Source organism: Erinaceus europaeus, chromosome 9 (genome assembly GCF_950295315.1).
Source record: "Erinaceus europaeus chromosome 9, mEriEur2.1, whole genome shotgun sequence".
Lineage (NCBI taxonomy): Eukaryota > Metazoa > Chordata > Mammalia > Eulipotyphla > Erinaceidae > Erinaceus > Erinaceus europaeus.
In genome coordinates, this window is record NC_080170.1 from 52,077,246 (window position 1) to 52,095,976 (window position 18,731).

The 18,731-nt window shown below is 44.2% G+C and overlaps 1 protein-coding gene across 1 annotated transcript in view; it reads left to right on the forward strand.

Moving 5' to 3' along the window:
- TNR (tenascin R) overlaps positions 1 to 18,731 on the forward strand; it is a 285,470-nt gene that overhangs the window by 46,567 nt on the left and 220,172 nt on the right. The gene's annotated exons all lie outside the window — the stretch shown is intronic.

Below are 18,731 nucleotides of genomic sequence, written 5' to 3' on the forward strand. Positions count from 1 at the left end.
TTTTTAAAGAATTAAAGAGAAACCATCATTCCTAAAATTTAAATCTTTCCCTCTTCTAAGGAAAGACATTTAAGCGATTGTGTGTATGCTGAACAATTGACTTGTTCATAGGTTAGGGAGAACTTTCCAGAAAACACAATGCTCCCTGTTTTGCATATGCCAAACATGTTCACCCAGCGTAAAATCAGCTATGATTTTAAACAAATTAGCTTTTCTGGAGGATGCTATGACAATATTACTATAGGCAGTGCCAGCCTGGGGCACAGCAGAGTGAGCCAGAGAAGCTTTCCCCCAGGCCCTTTCCCAGCTGTGGGAGGTGACCTCTGACCTCAATGTCAATCTATGCAGAACCTTCCCATCCCACCCACTGGGCATTTAGATCTGTAGTGGGAGAGCCAGAAGCCTGGGGAGGTGGAACCACCTCAGGTCTGCCTCTAACTAGATGTGCAACCTTGGGAAGTCCTTTATCCTCTTTGGAACATAAAACGTTGGATCATGGACTGGAAACTCAGTGGCCACAGGACAAGGCAAGTCATGTGGATAGGTGATCAGGAAGAGATGCTGCAGAAGAGTGGGAACTGGGGCAGAGGAGAGAAGGCTTTATGCGGCTAAGGGGCAGGAGCTAGTTGGCTCCAGTGAACTATTGTCATGGTCATGTGAGCTGGGGACTGCCAGCATTTCTAATGTTTAAGAGATTGGAAAAATGCAAGTTAAAATTTTTGTTGTTGTTGTCACCAGGGGCTTGGTGTCTGCTCAATGAATCCACCACTCCTGGTGGAATTTTAAAAATTCCTCTCTTTCTCTCTCTTAAAAAAAAAAAAAAAAATATATATATATATATATATTTATTTATTTATTGTTGGATAGAGACAGAGAGGAACTGAAAGGGGAGTGAGAGATAGAGAGGGAGAGAGACAAAGAGATTCCTGAAGCATTGCTTCACTACTCATGAAGACTTCCCTCTGCAGGTGGGGACCAGTATCTTAAACCTGGGCCCTGGCTCACTATAATGTGAGTGCTTAACCAGATGCACCATCACCTGGTTCTCATTCTCTCTCTCTCTCTTTCATAGAGACAGAGAAAAATTGAAAAGGAAGGAGGATATAGGGAGAAAGGCACCTGCAACACTGCTTCACCACTTGTGAAACATCTCTCCTACAAGTGGGAACCAGAGGCTTGAATTTGAGTCCTAGCACCTGGTATGTGTGTGCTCTACTACAAATGAAAGTTTTATGTGAAATTAGCATTTAAAAAATTTGCATCATTTTATGTTTCTTATATTTGATAAGGCAGAGAGAAATTGAGAGGGGAGGAGGAAATTGAGGAAGAATGAAAGAGAGACATCTGCTTCACCTCTCATGAAACTTGCCCCCTTGTAGGTGGGGACCAAGGTCTTGAACCCAGGTCCATAAGCATGGTAATGTGCACTCAACCAAGTGTGCCATTTACATCTTAAACCATTTTTCAGGCAGGCCTGAATTGTTCTGCAGGTGGCAAGGCTCTGGCCTGGGACTTATCTATGACATGTTTAGATCCATCAGAGTTCTGTTGTCTGTATAGTATTCACAACAAACTCTTCAGATATAAAACCCAAAGAGAGGGTTTCTAATGATGGAACTGAAGCTTTGTAATAAACCTGTGGGTATTCTTTGTGTAGCAAGAGTCTACCTGGTCCCTGGTGGTCTTGTTCCTCCAGGCTTCCCAGGCTCTACCCAATGCAAACTAAAACCACTGACATGACTATTTTGTAGTAAAATGTGACTATGTAAAATCTGCCTGCAATATTGACTTCAGGTCCTGAGTAGCATTTTAACAGAATAGCCAGCTGTATGAAATGGGAGTCCCTTTAGGGCCTATAGGCAAGAACTGCAGAAACATAAGTTATAGAGGAAGAAGGGGAAATCGATGAAAATAATCTTTGATCAAAACTGCATTCAACAAGAGTGTCTTCATTTTACCTCTCTGACCAAAACACATCCATTCACACTTAAGTGTGTGTGTGTGTGTGTGTGTGTGTGTGTGTGTGTGTAACTGGGACCTTTCATATGTTTGATTCTACCACTTCCAGCCCAATGTTTTCATTCTTATTGTTTGAGAAAGAGAGTGGGGAGTGAGACATCACAGCACCACTCCACCATCCATGGACCTTCTCCTGCTCCTATCCATGTGCTCCATGGTGCTGGTATTCATACATAGTAAGGCACACTCTACTGGCTAAGCTATCCTCCAACCCTCTTTAATACTCCCCAAACCCATCTTTGTGTTTTGTATTTAGATAATAAAGTAGCCCTCTCCAACACCTTCTTATAACCCTAAGTCCAGGCAAGACCTATGTTGAGGCTTCTTGACTTTCATAACAAAGCATTAGCTTTGTTATATCTGATATCTAAAACATATGACTTTCTCTTCATTCAACATCCTGGTATTTTGTACTGAATATGTTTACCCATAGTCAGTACTAACGTATCTTCTTGTTGGTTCCAGGTCAAAGCTTAGTTGAAATTATTGATATTTGAAGTTAGTTCAGTGCTGATGACTGGCTTCACGTGCATTATATGCTGTCCCTGACACTGCTGGGCTGATCAGAAAGCTGACTCCTAGACCTTCTCAACTTTGCTTCGTGCAGCAATAGCTCACAGATGAGTGTTGGTTCCATAGCCATGATTTTTATGGAAGGCCATTTGAAGAATCAGCCAAATGCAGAATACTTCCCCATTTCTTTAGTAACAGTTGTGGAAGATCTTGTCCATTATGTTGTTCAGTGTTCCTAAGGCAATGATCCACATTACAAATCCCTCTTAGTATTCAATGTTTGGAAAATATTTGCTTCTTTCGGCACAATAGAATACGTCTTTTGGAGTGATTGCGAGCACCTCACATCTCCCAGGACCCCTTTTCCTTTTTAACTTTGGCTGCTGAGAACCTGAAAGCCATCTTCATGCAGCTGGCAGAGATTATGTGTCCAAACTGGGAACATAAGTATCTCTGCTCCATTTTCTTGGCATTGGCTGGTCTTTAATTGTTTTCTGCATATATGTGTTTTATTATATGTTGGTTAAGATGGCTGTGGAAGAAAGCAGTATCTTGCAGGAAATAGAAAATTCGTGACCATTTAAAAATATATGTCATTTTATAATTGCTTTCAAATGACTTCATTTGTATCTCTTAATCTTCTCAGCTGGAATTGTAATTTTTGAAGGAAAAAAAAAGCATTTCCTTTGTACTTAACACAGAACTTTACACCCAGTTAGCACTCAATACATACTTGTTAATTTGATCACTTCACCATGAACTAATAGCTCCTTTCCAAAATGCTAAAAGAAGGAAAAGAGCTTAAGTCTTGTAAAAAAAGTAAAGTTTATTCATAAATATGAAGTGATAGAAGAGAGGACTCACCCACTCTCTTCCTCTTTAGATGAATTAGGCTTCTGACATAGAAAGTAAAAGTGTGATTTATCACACAATTTCTGGGTTCCAGTAGGAGTTATTAATATGTGGGGGCATTTTCAGAGCAGGAATGGTGTCTAACTCACAATTTCTGTATTTGATAGCTGTACACTGTATGTTTACTATGGGCCTGTACCATGTTAGGTTGGATGGGAGAGAGATGGTAGGGAGTGACAGAGAAAAGAAGACACACCAAATTGAAATGGTCCCAGGGTGAAAGATACAGAGGAGAGAAGAACTAACTGATGGTCTACATTTTTTTTTTTTGCCTCCAGTGTTTGGTGCCTACAATACAAATCCACTGCTCCTGGTGGACACTCCCCACCCCTTTTTGGATAAATTGAGAGAGGAGGGGGAGACAGAAAGGGAGAGAGAAAGACACTTGCAGACCTGATTCAACACTTGTGAAGTGACCCCCCTTCATGTGGGAAACTAGGGGCTTGAACTGGGATCCTTGCATGAGTCCTTGCACTTTGTACTATGTGTACTTAACCCTGTGTACTACCGCCTGGCCCCTGATGGTCTACTTTGTGATGTGTGTCCTCACACAGCTCATCATTCAATTGTTGGATAAATGAGACCAATACTTCCAATGCTTTTGTTCCTTCTGCTTACAGCAGGATGTGACTGGGCAGAGGTCCTTGACCCTCATATCAGGTACAGAAAAATGCACCCTTACTTGCAGCTGGTGTTATGATTCAGTTGCTCTCATCAGATCCACAATAAATCAAGACCAGTTTTCTCAAAGCCAAGTAGCCTGCATCACAGGGGAAGGCTGGTGTGTGTCTTGATGATGTGTCTGTCGGTCCATCCATGTTTACATCAGCTGCCTGCTGGTCTTTTGAAGGGTAACATGGACACTTCAGTGCAATATTCCCTGCAATTTGTGATAATAATATCTTACAACATGTTCTCAACCAACTCACCAGGCAGTCCTGGTATATATCGTACTTTTGACATTTTTCCTTAGTAATAACATTTTGGGTAAAATAGTAAATGAGGGTCACAATTCATTTCCGATTGTGCTTGGCAATTTAGCATGCATCTGTGGAATGTTACTTCATCCTGGGTGGTCTGTGTGTGCGTAATTATGTTTTAATTTGTCCATGATTGCTGGCTTGCCTTTCACTTAAACAATCAAAATGTATCAAATGACTGGCTGTTGTCTCATAGCATTTTGTTTTCCCCTTTGGAACTCTTGGAAAGAGACCATCCCCTCCCACAGCCATCTGCAATACTGCATGTGTATTGCTGAATATTGAATAGGCATTATGAGTATTGAGTTTGGCAGCACTTCTGCGGTCATATTTCTTTGTATTTTTCATTGCCTGCTGAAAAGAAAATGAAAAGGAAGGAGATGATTAAAAAGTTCTCTGGATGTTGCAGAACTGCCTCTGCATTTCTACACCCCCTCTCACCAACTTTTGCTTCATTTTTCTCTCCTGTGGTAACAACAGTGGTGTATTACCTTTACAGAGAACACATACACCGTCATCATCATCATTATTTACCAGAGCACTGCTCAGTTCTGGTTTATGGTAGTTCTGGGATTGAACCTGGGAGCCTTGTGCATGAAAGTCTATTGTGCTAAGACGGTTCTATTTCCCTAGCTCAGCACACATATTTAAAAGCACTGTCTGAAAGTACTATGTCTGATCTTTATGTCAACTCTTGAGGTAAGGCAGGCCTTCTTCAGCATCTGCTGATGAGAAAATGGAGCTGCAGAGCTGAAGAATGGTATCACAGTTACTGAGTAATAATAGGAGAGGCCAAGGATGCTTGAGCTCTACCTCCAGACACTGCTCACTAGATAGCACTGTTTTCCTTTCCCTTCCCCACTCCAGCCAGGCTTATTGATGGGGCTCAATGCCTACACAATTCCACCATCCCCGGTGATCTCCCTCCCCTTTAGATACAGGATAAAAAACAGAGAGAGGGAGAGGGAGAGGGAGAGGGAGAGGGAGAGGGAGAGGGAGAGAAAGAGAGAGAGAGAGGGAGAGAGAGAGAGAGAAGAGGCATTATAGCATCTCTCTACTGCTCATGAAGCCTCCCCCTTCAGGTGCTCCCACGTGGTTGCCCAGGGCTCAAATCCTGGTCTTCATACACGGTAATGAGTGTGCTCTACTGGTGAGCCACCTGCTAACCCCAGTAGAACAGTCTTGATTTAAAAAAAATTTAAGGGAGTCGGGCAGTAGCACAGCGGGTTAAGCGCATGTGCTGCAAAGCGCAAGGACCAGTGTAAGGATCCGGGTTCACAAGCGGTGAAGCAGGTCTGCAGGTGTCTATCTTTCTCTCCCCCTCTCTGTCTCCCCTCCTCTCTCAATTTCTCTCTGTCATATCCAGCGACAGGAACAACAATAATAATAACCACAATGATAAAACAACAAGGACAATGAAAGGGGAAAAAGGGTCTCCAAGAGCAGTGAATTTGTGGTGTAGGCACAAGCACTGGCAATAACCCTGGAGGCAAAAAAAAAAAAAGAAAGAAAAAAAGAAAGAAATAGAGAGACAGAGAGAGAAGCACTGAAGTTTCCTTTAATAAGATTGGGGCTAGGCTCAAACATGGGTCACACACATGGCAAAAGAACATGTTATCCAAGTGAGATATTTCACTGGCCCAGCACTGTCTTCTAACTAGAAGTTGATGCTGTGGAGAAAAATCTCTATCACAATAAATAGAGTATAAGGATGTCAAGAGCAGTCACATAATTGGGCAAAAAGACCAGACTCTGTCTAGAACTTGGCCTGTTTATAGACAGAGGGTCAGGAAATGCATGTGCTTATCTTTTAGGTGCTCCTGGTACATCGCCACCCATTAGAAATTGGAGAACCCTTTTAGACTTCTTCCTCTCGTCTAATAGATTAGAACTCTGCTAGCATTTCCTCTGGGAAATCTCAAGGTCACCACCCCCTCCAGTCCTCACTACTCTACTTCAGGCCTCAATCCTTCCTGAGACCACTGAAACATCTTACTCTCCAAGTTTCACTTAGCCTAATGTACCCCCATGCCTCTCCTCACTGCTTTTCAAGGGGGAAGAGAAGCGAAGGCAAATGTGATCCTTTTCACTTCAGAGACTCCTTGTTGCTTACAGGGAAGTCCAGGCTTCTCCTGTGATTTGACCTCTGAGTACTTTTCTAAATGATTCTCCTTTAACAATCCCACCCTAACCTCAAGCTTTAGTAATACACCAATTTTCTTCCCATTTCATGCTTCCTTGCTTTTATATAAGCTTTCCCCTAGGTTTTCAGCACCATCTCCCTCCACACTCTTTCTATAAACATATGTATATCTTATGAAAATGCGTGCACACAATATCCACATGTCTTAAACACATGCACACACACCCCATATCTATCTTTTTTTTTGCCATGTACAGAGCTTCAGACTGACTTTTAAAAATATTTTGTTTATTTTTGAGAGAGATGGAGAGAGAGAGAGAGAAAGAGAGAGAGGGAGAGAAACACTAGAGCTGCCCAGCTCTGGTTTATGCTGGTGTGGGGTATTGAACCTGGGACTTCGGAGCCTCAGGCATGAGAATCTCTTTGCATAACCATTAGGCTATCTACCCCCAGCCCAGACTGACTTTTTCAGATATAAAAGGATAGAGACAGAGACAGACACAGAGAGAGAGAGAGAGAGAGAGAGAGAGAGAGAGAGAGAGAGAGAGAAGCTTCTTTCAATGTGGTGGGGGTTAGATTTAAACCTGGGTCACATATGGTAAAATAGTGCACCATCCTAGTGAACTAGCCATACACACACTTTAGCTATCTTTTGTGGATTAGGGGCAAAGTGATGGAAGTTCCTCCAGACTTCATTCAGAGATTTCCCTTCTTAGTTTCTATTTCTGTTCCCTCTGGGTTAGCTACACAGTTTCTCAAAATAAAGAGAAGACACTGAGGTAAGAAATAAAGGAATGGAGAAAGAAAGAAAGAGAGAGAGAGAAAGATAGAAAGAAAGAAAGAGAAAAATCCAAGTTTCAAGTGCAGTGAGGAAGTGGCTCAGTGGTAGAGATTCCATTTCTGGCATCACGTGTGCCAGTGATACTCTGATATCCTCTCTCTCTCTCTCTCTCTCTCTCTCTCTCTCTCTTCCCTTTGCTGCCAGGCATAGCACCCTATGAGCTGGCATAGGCCCACATGGGGATTCTGTCTACCTTTCTTCTCTGATTGTGACCTACGTGATAATAGAGACAGGCAGCAGACTTTCCATCATCCTCACAGCATTCTCCTAACTATGCTCAACGCATATTAGGATCTCAATATATGTCCATTGAACTGAAAAGAATTTGGCACAAAAATGTCATTTTCTTCCTATGGTAATAGAGTTCAGCACCTTGGATGGCTCATTTCTTTAACTTGGGCCATGAGGCTTTCCTAGCCAGTAATTTACTACATAGCTTCTCTGCACAGTCTTAGGGCTTAAAGCAAGCCCATTTGTCTCCTAACCTAGCATCAAGAAAAAGGGTTGCATTAGTAAATGTGGTCTTTTATTCCACTGTTAAGTACAAGGAAGACTTCTTTTTTTTAACCCTACCAGAAAGACAAAGTATACAGGAGAGTCTCTGCACAGGTGCCAATCTTTTTCTTCAGGCTTTACCTTAGGGTAAAAGCTCCTTGCTCTGTGGGTCATCCCGTTGCACCCTCTCTGCAGTTAATGACAGAAGGTGCTGTTGTGTTTCTATATTACTAGGTTCTACCCAGTGTCCATGAGAACACTTAGGGGATCTTACTCAGTATTGTCACTTGGATTCTCCTCCTGGACAGCTCATCTAGTTTTATCTTATAAGAAATGCAAACTATAAAAAAAAAGGTGTGTGTGTGTGTGTGTGTGTGTGTGTGTGTGTGTGTGTATTTAATCTTGAACTGATTGCTAGACAGCTTGAGATTACTCATAGACAGAAGTTGAAAAACAAGAACAGAAGGGAAAACACAAAGCAGAGCTTGAACTGGAGTTAGTGGATTGCACCAAAGTAAAAGACAGTGGGGTCTATTTGTGGTGGTGGGGAGGGTCCAGGTCCCGGAACATGAAGGCAGAGGAGGACCTAGAGGGGGTTGAATTGTTATGTAGAAAACTGAGAAATGTTACACATGTACAAACTACTAAATTTTACTGTTCACCATAAACTGTTAATCTCCCAATAAAGAAAATAAATACAAAAAATAAATAAATAAATTGTAGTTGATTGTTTTCTAATACATACTAACTCAGAACACAACTTCCAAGGGTTAGCCTCACTCTCAGCTTTGACATCTCTATTTTATCCTTGTTTGAGAAATCCCCCCTCCATGTCATGAGTTTTATTTTAATCTACAGTGTGTTCCTTTGTAACCTATGTCACATTCTTTTGTTAACAAGTATATCAATAAACAGTGTTCACACTAGTTAAAATAAGAACACATGTAATTTAGAGAACAGAATAATGTGAAAGTTCTTCAGTAAATAAGATTTCATCACCTTTTCAACACCTGAGCCAGTTAAATGATCTTGCATGAAGCTCCTCCTCCCAGAAGGTTATGGGATTATGTGATTTATTCTGTGCAGGTCAGTGAGCTTGTCTTTTGTGTCTGGTGCCTTAGGATATTAGCCTACCATCTTATTTACAAATCTTTGTGTGCAGGTCATTGGTTATAACATAGTGTTGATTAGGTAAAATGTTAAAACACCAATATCTAACCCTGGACCATTAAAGGATAGTCAAGAGTATTATCTTACAAAGGAGAAAACATGTCCTTGATTCGAGAGCACAGAAGAAATCCAATGTTGACAGAAGTTGGACCACACAGAAAATAACTACTAAATACAGGAGGTACCTATTAAAGCCTTTTGAGGGAGGCAGAGCAAAGTAAGCTTTGAAAATAAGCATTTTTAATGAGATGGGCTGGCTAGCTCTGAGCCCAACAGCTGGATGAGGTTGGAAAGTTGGCTCTGATAAGACCATAAAAGGTCCTGTAAATCATTATGAAGACCTTGTCTTTGACTTCGAAAGCAATAGTACAATGAGATGATAGGAGTTGAGACAGGAAAGAAACCATTCTGGCTGCTCCATAGAGAAGAGCCAGGTTAGCGTAGGGGTCAGTTTCCATGAGAGATGTTGGTGGCTGAGGCCACAGTGTGTGTGTAGTAGAGGTGGAGGAGGGAACAGATTCTGGATATATTTTGAAGGTAGAGTTGATAGAATTTACAGATGGATTCAATATATGTGTTGAAGAGAAAGGAGCCAAGGAGAAAATATTTCATTTAACAAAACTGTTCACATACAAAGAGTAGGAGTTAAAAGATAAACAACCCCCCACCTGTAGGGGGGAAAGCTTTGTGAGTGGTGAAGTTAGACTGTATGTGTATCTCTGTCTCTCTCCCTCTCTATCTCCCCCTCCCCTCTCAATTTCTGGCTGTCTCTATCCAATAAATAAAGATAATAAAAAAGATGAACAAAACAAGGAAAATTGGTATATCTGCTTGAAAAAAGAAACAGTATTCTGGATGTAAACAAGTGAGGATGGTAGTCTAACTTAGCTTTATTTGTCAGAAGATGGCTTTAGCCACTAGCTGACAGAGCCTTCCAATCACTTGGAAGGAAGAGCCACTGAAATGTGCACAGCTTGGTGACAGTCTAACCTCAGCTGGAGGCTTTGACATCCCTTCTTTCCCTTCCCTTGAACCCAGTGGAGAGGAGGTGCTTTGGGACCTGCCACCAACTCATTCAACACTGGTTTTGCCTCTTACCCTAGCCCTGGTGCTGAGGTTAAAGGATGGCATATTTTTCTGAGTGTTTTTGTGCTAAGACCTAGCCTGGGATCACATGCACAAACACCTGTTCATCATAAAGCCATCTGAAAAAGAAGCTGCCTCAAGTAGGCTTTGGAGCTTTAATACAAGAATGAGAAGGAGCCCAATTTCCTATTTCCCTAGGAAGGAGGCTGGGTATTTTCTGGAAGTCAAGGAGAAACGCCCTTGCCCAGGGTCATTGTTGGGTATTGTTAATGACTGAAACTTGATGTTACCCACTCTCTTGCTCATTGGAATCTAGGGATGTTACTGGAAGGTCCAAACTCCTTTCTCTATAAGAGCCTGACTCATGGGGACTTGGCTGCAAGGGCCCATCCTCCACAGAGAGGAGCAGTGGATACTCAGATGCAGCCTGGGAAGAAGGGGAGGATTCTAGGCCAGGAAGAAGCAGCTATCCGCCTTTGGAGAAGGCTGCCTACATCCCGTCATTATACTCAATATCTCCTCAGGGCAACAATGTCTCATGGTGATCATGAGCCCAGGTGTTCAGCCAAGAGGACTGAACAGAGAGTTCTACCCCATGTTGCAGCTGGGACCAGCTTTAGACAATGATTTCAAGTCCAGATGACATCAGATTTGACATTTTTCTCCATAGTGGGAGATTTCTTCTTGGAGCTTTGCAGAAGTTCATTCAGCACTTAATTATCTAGACACTGATGAGCAGGTACCCAACTTCTCTGGCTCCAAAAGAGGAGACTATCATGAAAATATAAATGTATTGCCTCTCACTCACTGTCAGCTGGCATGATTAATCAGGCTGTGGATTACCCAGGGCTTCTCCTTCTCCTCTTTTTTTTTTTCCTTTTGCCACTCTCTGCCTTTCAGTGATTTTACAAACCTGTTCTTTCTCCTTCCACCCCAGGGTGGGTACAAGCAGAGAGAAGAGGTCCAGCTAGACAGTCTACACATGTGTGAGTTCAGAGAAAGGATGGATTGGGAGAAACTAAGTGAAACTAAAACTGATATTGGATTCTCTTTAAGTTTTAATTATGCATGTTATCTCGGCTCTCATTATTATGGATCTCTGAATGCAGCAGTGATGACTGCACAGTTGACAAGCACACTGTGCAATAGCCATGTCTAGTCTGTAACCATGTTCCAGCCCTTGTATATCAGGAACCATTAGAACTTGGGATGTTGGGAGTGGGGGGTATGGGGGGCACAAACAAACAGAAGACCAGCTGGAGTGCTGGCTCTGACATCCCAGCCAGCCATCGCTCCTCACTTTTTTTTAATATTCATTTATGTATTTTCCTTTTTGTTGCCCTTGCTTTTTAAAATTGTTGTTGTATTATTATTGTTGTTGTTATTGATGTCATCATTGTTAGATAGGACAGAGAGAAATGGAGATAGGAGGGGAAGACAGAGAAGGAGAGAAAGATAGACACCTGCAGACTTGCTTCACTGCCTGTGAAGCGACTCCCCTGCAAGGGGGAGCCAGGGGCTTGAACCGGGATCCTGACGCCAGTCCTTGCGCTTTGTGCCACTTGTGCTTAACCCACTGCACTACCGTTTGAATCCCTGCTTCTCACTTTCTTAAACATCACTTCCTGTGGTCTAAATTGGGCCTTGCTCATGAATCTGTGGAATTGAATCTGCTGACATGCACTGGATGTATAAGAACTTTAGTGATGACTCCTGAGATCCCACCCAAGGCACTGGTCTTGGGTTTAAGTCAGGGCTTGAGGGCAGAGCTCTAGTCCTAACAGGTGGACAGTGAACAGCAGAGGAAATGGGTCATAAAGAAAAAGACAGTGCACTCACATGTGAAAAGTGCTAAGAATATTGCCCAGAACCCAGTGTGCTATCTAGCTTCATGGTCACTGCCACCATTTCCCCATGAGCCTCCTGGCCATGTTGCACCTGGTTCCTGCCAGAGAGAAGCCAGTGCTCATTCTAGAACCTGGATCTGGTTCAGAGGAAGCTGAGTGCTGAACCCAAGTTCATGGAGAAACTGCTCAGAGCCATCTCACCTGTCCAGGTAGACTTGAGAAGATAGTGAAGTGATGGAGTGGGTAGACAGAGCATAAGGTTTGGCTTTGGGGACCTGGACAGGGAGAAAGTAAGGCTGGAGGCTGGCATCCCTGATGTGACCCAAAGGTAGTCTACAGTGGTGAGTCCCAGGTGGTAATGCATGTATAATAGTTCTCCAGAATCTAGCATACCAGAGTTCTGCACAGGGAGACATCGGGCCTATTAGATTGGCATTGATTATCTTCCTTTCCTTTCCTTTCCTTTCCTTTCCTTTCCTTTCCTTTCCTTTCCTTTCCTTTCCTTTCCTTTCCTTTCTTTTCCTTTCCTTCTCTTCCCTTCCCTTCCCTTCTCTTCCTTTCCCTTTTCCTCCCTCCCCCCTTTCCTTCCTTTCCTTTTTTTATTTTTCTTTATTGCCACCAGGGTTATTGCTGGGGCTCGGTGCTTGAACAAGGAATCCACCACTCCCAGTGGCTACTTTATCATTTCATTTAATTTTTTATTTGATAGGACAACGAATAATTGAGTGGGGAGGGAGAGGGGAATAGAGAGGGACTGAAAAAGGAAGACACTTGCAGACCTGCTTCACTGCTTGTGAAGCTTCCCCTCTGCAGGTGAGGACTGGGACCTTGAACCCAGGTCCTTCCCCATGGTAACTTGCGTGCTCAACTGGATGTGCCCTCTCATTTTGTATTTCTAAAGCCAATATACAGGGGTCCAAATATGAGCAGAGATACCATTCTCTTCTACAAGATGGGCTGAAGATGGTCTTGTATGAGTGACCATCTCAGGAGTGTGACTGGGGGGAGATGGTGGTAGCTTCTAATTAAATCAGCCCCCAAAGAGACAGGTGCACAGGGAGCGCACATCACCGCTTCCATCTTTATCAATCTAAGTCAGTTCAGGGGAAATTTTTATTAAAAATTCTCAAATCAGTTCAATGTTAAGAGCATTACCTCCTCACCACTCTGTGTCTCCTGCCAAGTACACGATAAAATGTGCTCAGCAAATGTAGATGAGAAGCCTTGATAAGAAAACTGGCACTTGCTGGATATTTGAATGATCTGGCAGTCAGAAAAACCAGAATGAACCCCCCAGAGGAAATGCTGAGTTGCCCAAGCCTCCTGCCACCCCTGTGCCAGGGTGGTTCTAGTTACCACAGTATCTAGAGATATCCCAATGGACTCAGGTCTTCATCAACATGAGCCTGGGCTCCCCTGTGCCAGACAGGTACACTGGCAGCACTTTCTGCTCTAAGTGTGCAGGAACACACTGAGGGCTCCTTGTCCTCTAGGGACAGCTCTTGTTAACTGGGGAAACAGGGTTTACATTCTCAATGCCCAAGCAGCCTTGCCTGTATCTACACAGGGGCTGAGAGGAGATGTGGAAAGAAAAAGGAGGGCAGGGCATCCTAGAACAGCCATAGCAAGCTCTTGCTGAGTTTTGTGGCTTTTTGATAATCAGTTATACCACAGAGATCTCTAAGTGGTCATAAAAAAGTAGTGGTTTATCACCCAAGGAGCCTGATCTGAGAGGAGGAAGCCTGGGACTTCTGGTGCTAAGAAGCGTTCGACTGACATTTAGCACTGTGGGACACAGATGAGCCCTGGCCTGGACATGCTCATGCCTCAGTTTTCCTGACAGCAACCTTGGGTGGTGGAGATGGAGGAAACCTCAGGGCCTCTCCATCTCTGCACTCCCTAGTCCATCTTCCTGTCCCATTGAGTTCTAATTCACACACACACATTCTCATACTGGTATGAGCACTGGGGTTTGCTCCCTCACACACCTCATGCTGAAGCACTTGCCCAAGATAGTCAGATGATCATTTATGATAAGGAAGCACATTGTGAGAGCAAATGAAGGCCGCCCATCAATAGCACTTGAGGTACTGGGCTCCAGGGAGCCAGGGCAGGGTGCTGGAGAGCAAATGAGTGGCATGCAGGTCGAGGGAGGGTAGGAGGGAGGTTGGGGAAGGATGTAGCGAGGGCCTCTTAGCACAAGTATCACCATACATTCAGACTCATCTAGGGGAAATGAAAGTAGGAGCAGAGCCCCAAACCCTGCCCAAGTCCCCAAATTCTTCCTGGCTTCCAATTTAAACAGTGAGGAAGGGTTCAAGAGCTGAAGACCAAGGCTGGGGAAGATAGCTCACCTGGTGGGGCTAGTGCCTTGCTATGTGGCCCAGGTTTGAACCCAGAAACCACAGGGGAGTGCCATGGAAGCTCCAGTGTTATAGTCTCCCCCCCCGCCCCCCCCCCCCCCCCCCCGCTTTCTGAACAAAATGGCTGACCCAGGGAACTGGGATCGTGGCTGAGCTCATGCAGGCTGGCCATAAGTTTCCTGGACTAGCTACTTTGCTGGCACAGCATCCAACAGGGTGGTCATATTTTCACAACTAGCATTTTAGTTCCATGATTGAGCAAGTCATTCAGGGAAGGGCCGCTCAGCTCAGAACTGCAGGTGCTCTGCAGCCACTCCCTGTCACTGCCCCATCTTGGGACTAGCACCTCTGCTCTGTGGCATGTGGTTTTGGGTGACATTTCCCTAATTCCATTTCTCTTTTCTCTCCCTTGTGCTGAGATAAAAGCCCTGTAGACTGCATGCAGAACAGGTCTTGGAAGGCCTGGGGGATAGCTCAGTAGGTAGAGTACAGGACTTGCATGCTCTGAGTTTGATCCCTGGAAGAGAATATACCTCAGTGCTGCTCTGGTTCTCTCTCTTCCCACCCTCACCCTATCGCCTTTGTGTATGTTAGTAGAAGCCTTGATTTTATTCTTTCTTTGACTCCCTTTCTCCCTTCTCTGTTCCATTTACAATACGGGGAATGTGGAGGCCATTCTTCCACCACTTCTCTTGCTTTTAAAAAAATATTTTATTTATTTTAAATATTTATTTAGTCCCTTGTGTTGTCCTTGTTTTTTATTGTTGTAGTTATTATTGTTGTTGTTATTGATGCTGTCATTGTTGGATAGGACAGAGAGAAATGGAGAGAGGAGGGGAAGACAGAGAGGGGGAGAGAAAGATAGACACCTATAGACCTGCTTTACCGCCTGTGAAGTGACTCCCCTGCAGGAGGGGAGACGGGGCCTCGAACTGGGATCCTTATGCCAGTCCTTGTGTTTTGCACCACCTGCACTTAATCTGCTGTGCTACTGTCCGACTTCCATTTATTTTATTTTTAAGAGAGATGCAGAGAGAGAGACACACACACACACAGAGAGAAACACCAGAATACTGCTTTGCTCTGGCTTATGGTGGTTCGGGGGACTGAACCTGGAACTTTGGAGCTTCAAGACATCTGTTTGCATAACCATTATGCTATCTCCCCTGCCAGATTCTCTTGCTTTTATGGCATTTGCAATTAAAGCATCTCAGAAGCTATAGGAAGCTTTGGTGATTAAATAATTGGGGGGAATAGAATATTTAATTAATTGTAATTACATATGCCATCCTGAAAGCCATTTCTGTTTTAATGTTAGCACAAGCTGGATTATACAAAACATGCTTTTGCTTGGCCACCAAAAATCTCTGGTCTTTTTTCTTTCCACTTTCCTCACCATCCTTCAAATCACTGGGGTTTTGACTTCTCTTTATGTTTGAAGGCAGAATGCTGGCAGGTGTGTAACTCATAAACCTACAGGTGCCCACAGATATTCTGTAATAAAAGTTTACATTGAAGGTGGCTAACCAGGCTTGTACTATTTGAATTTTAATAGACTATTCTAGGTCATCTTTTTAACTCTGGAACATCAGAAGTGAATTTCCTGACTCCTATCTTCCCCATCCAGGGTGGCCAGGACTATAGTCTGGGCACAGAGACCCCTCAGCGGGCAGCCCAACCTAGCCCCTTGGTGGGGAGGATTCAGCTGGTGGCTTAGCCTGCCTGCTCAGCCAGCTGAGCTCAGCTGAGGTCTCAGGTAGAGTTAGGAGTGTCAGTGAGTCTGGTGTGAAATGGCCTTGACAGCTCTAAAGCATTGTTTTATTTATTAAAAGGGGTTCTAGCAGTGAAGCTAAGTACTATGGTTAGGGTGGGAGTCCCTAAACACTGAGGAGGTACAGCTAAAACTGAGGCCAGAATCCTCTTATCTTCCTGACCCTCCTATTTGCTGAAGATGAAAGAGAACAAGAGTGAAGGAGGGAGGGAGGGTGAGGGATATAGGGGAGGGAGGAGAGCACTGACCAGGGTCTCTGTAGGGTTGAGTCCGACTAGCATCTATGACGGTTATTATGCTATTATTGCCAGACAACAAAAGACAACTGGCTTTTTCAATTTGTGACTTGCTACTGAGAGCATCCTCCACATTCTGTGATTCCAGGAGCCTGTAGTGCGTTACTGATCCGCAGGTATTAGGGGTCAGTCAAGAGCGCCCCCTTTCCCCTCTGAAGCAAAGTGGGCTCAGCTGCTCTTCAGGCCTGTCCCTCTAGTGCAGGGGTCAACTGACCTTTCACTTCAACTTTTGTTTTAAAGCTTCATCCTTCTTAGAGTTTTCTAACTGAAAGACCCTTGTTTTCTGACTAGAGGTGTGCAACCACTACTTTGGGGTGCCTCCAATCATCTGTTGATGGGTATATGAGTTTCTAGTTCCTGTCTTCTGCAGATAATTCTCTGATAAATAAGAGGGTGAATATATCTGTTTAAATATCTGGTTACTGGGGGAGGGGTCAAAATTCCCAGAAGTGGGGTAACTGGATTGTAGTCTATTTTCTAGTTTTTGAGGAATCTCCACTGTTCTCTGTAACGGCTGTACCAGTGTTGACTCATATACACAGTACACAAGGGAACCTTCTCACCACAACCTTCAATTCTTGCTTCTTGTCTGCTGGCTAACAGCCATCCTCACAGGTGTGAGTGCATAGCTCACAGGGCTCTGATGGCATGTCCCTGCTTTCAGATGATGGACCTTTCCTGACTTGCTCCAAGGCTACTGGGGAGCAACCATCAGGCTCTAGACTTGGATTCTATGTCTAACCTGTGCCATTCCCCAGCTTCTTGGTTCTCACTTTGTGGTATTGAGTTTGGCCTCTCAGAGATGCTGCCCCCTGGTTCCTTTGACCCCTGGGGTGCCCAGCCACACACACTGCAGAGACCAAAGCTGGCCAGTCCCACCTGACCCACCATGAGTCATCTCTATCTCCTAATGGCAAAGAACTTATTCTCAGTGAGGCAGTGTCTCCCCCCACCCCAACACTTTGTGCAGAGTTACTCACCAGGACACTTTATTGCTACCATCACAGGCAGCCAGCATACCTATTTTCTTTGGGACCTATCTCTTTCAGCAGTTAGAAACTTTAACTCAGCCCCACTGCTCTGGGGAACCTGGCTTGTAGGGATAAGCCTGGATCTGCAGGCCCCTCTCAGCATTTCAGTCCTGCTGATTGTGTGCTAAAGCCTAGAGGACCATGGAATCAGCTGCTCAAATGGTGAGGAGGTACTACACCCCCTCACAGAGACCCTGCACTCTGCAGACAATATGCAGGATGTTCCCTGCCTGCCTTGGGGTGCTATCAAAGCTCCGATCTGATCCACTCTTGGCTGGGCTATCACACACCAGCCCAGATAGCATCATACTCTCTGAGCACAGGGCAAAATTAAATTAGAGAGAAAATGAGATTTCTTTTGTTTTCTGCAGAATGCTGTAGATAAGCGCTCCCGTGACTTGACCTTGAGGATTGTAGGAAGCCCCATTGTGGGCTGAGGGATATGATGGACAGACAAGATGGAGTGACTATTCCTTTGCTTCCATTTGACTGACACCCTCCAGGTGGCACTGCATAAAATAGCAAAGTCCTGGCAATCAAGTTTGTCCCCAGCTCCTCCCTACCCCTTGTATTCCTGAGTCTTCTCCTCCTCCACCAATGCCTGTGCTTCAGGAACCAAATAGCAGCCACCAAGCCCAGGGGCCATGGTTCAGCCAGAACCCACCCACATGCCCTCTGAAGCTGAAGGCTTAGCAGTGTGCACAAAGAACTTAGCCCCCATCACTTTCCCCAAGTTCTTTTAAGTGACCTTCAAGTGAGTGACTAAGTCACAGAGTTCAGAGGTCCTGCTAGCAGAAGCTTCCCCAAATTCTAGGGCTTGCAGGTCCTTCTGCCTGGTCCTCCTAACATCTCCCAGCATGGCAAACATATCAGGAAGCCCCCAGTTTGCTGGACAGAGCAGTGAGCTTTATTCTCAGGTGGGCAGTTCTAAGCAGCAGACCCTGCACCACTCCTGCTCTCTTTCTGCTGCTCATTCCATGGGGAGTCAGCCTTCCCTCTCTACTGCCTTCCAGCTGGCTCCAATTTTCAGAGCTCCTGCCAGCTTGCTCTGAGCTTAAGACTCTTTTCTGCCCTAAAAGAATCCCTACCTGTTCCTTCTTAACTCTGAGTATATGAGACTCATCCACTCTCCAAATATTTGTTTTATGTTCACAGGTCTCCACTTCATATGTAAGATACAGATGTGTATAGTAGAAGTAATATCTAACATTTACCCAACACACATTATGTACAAAGCACTATGCTGATTCTCATTGCTCTGAAC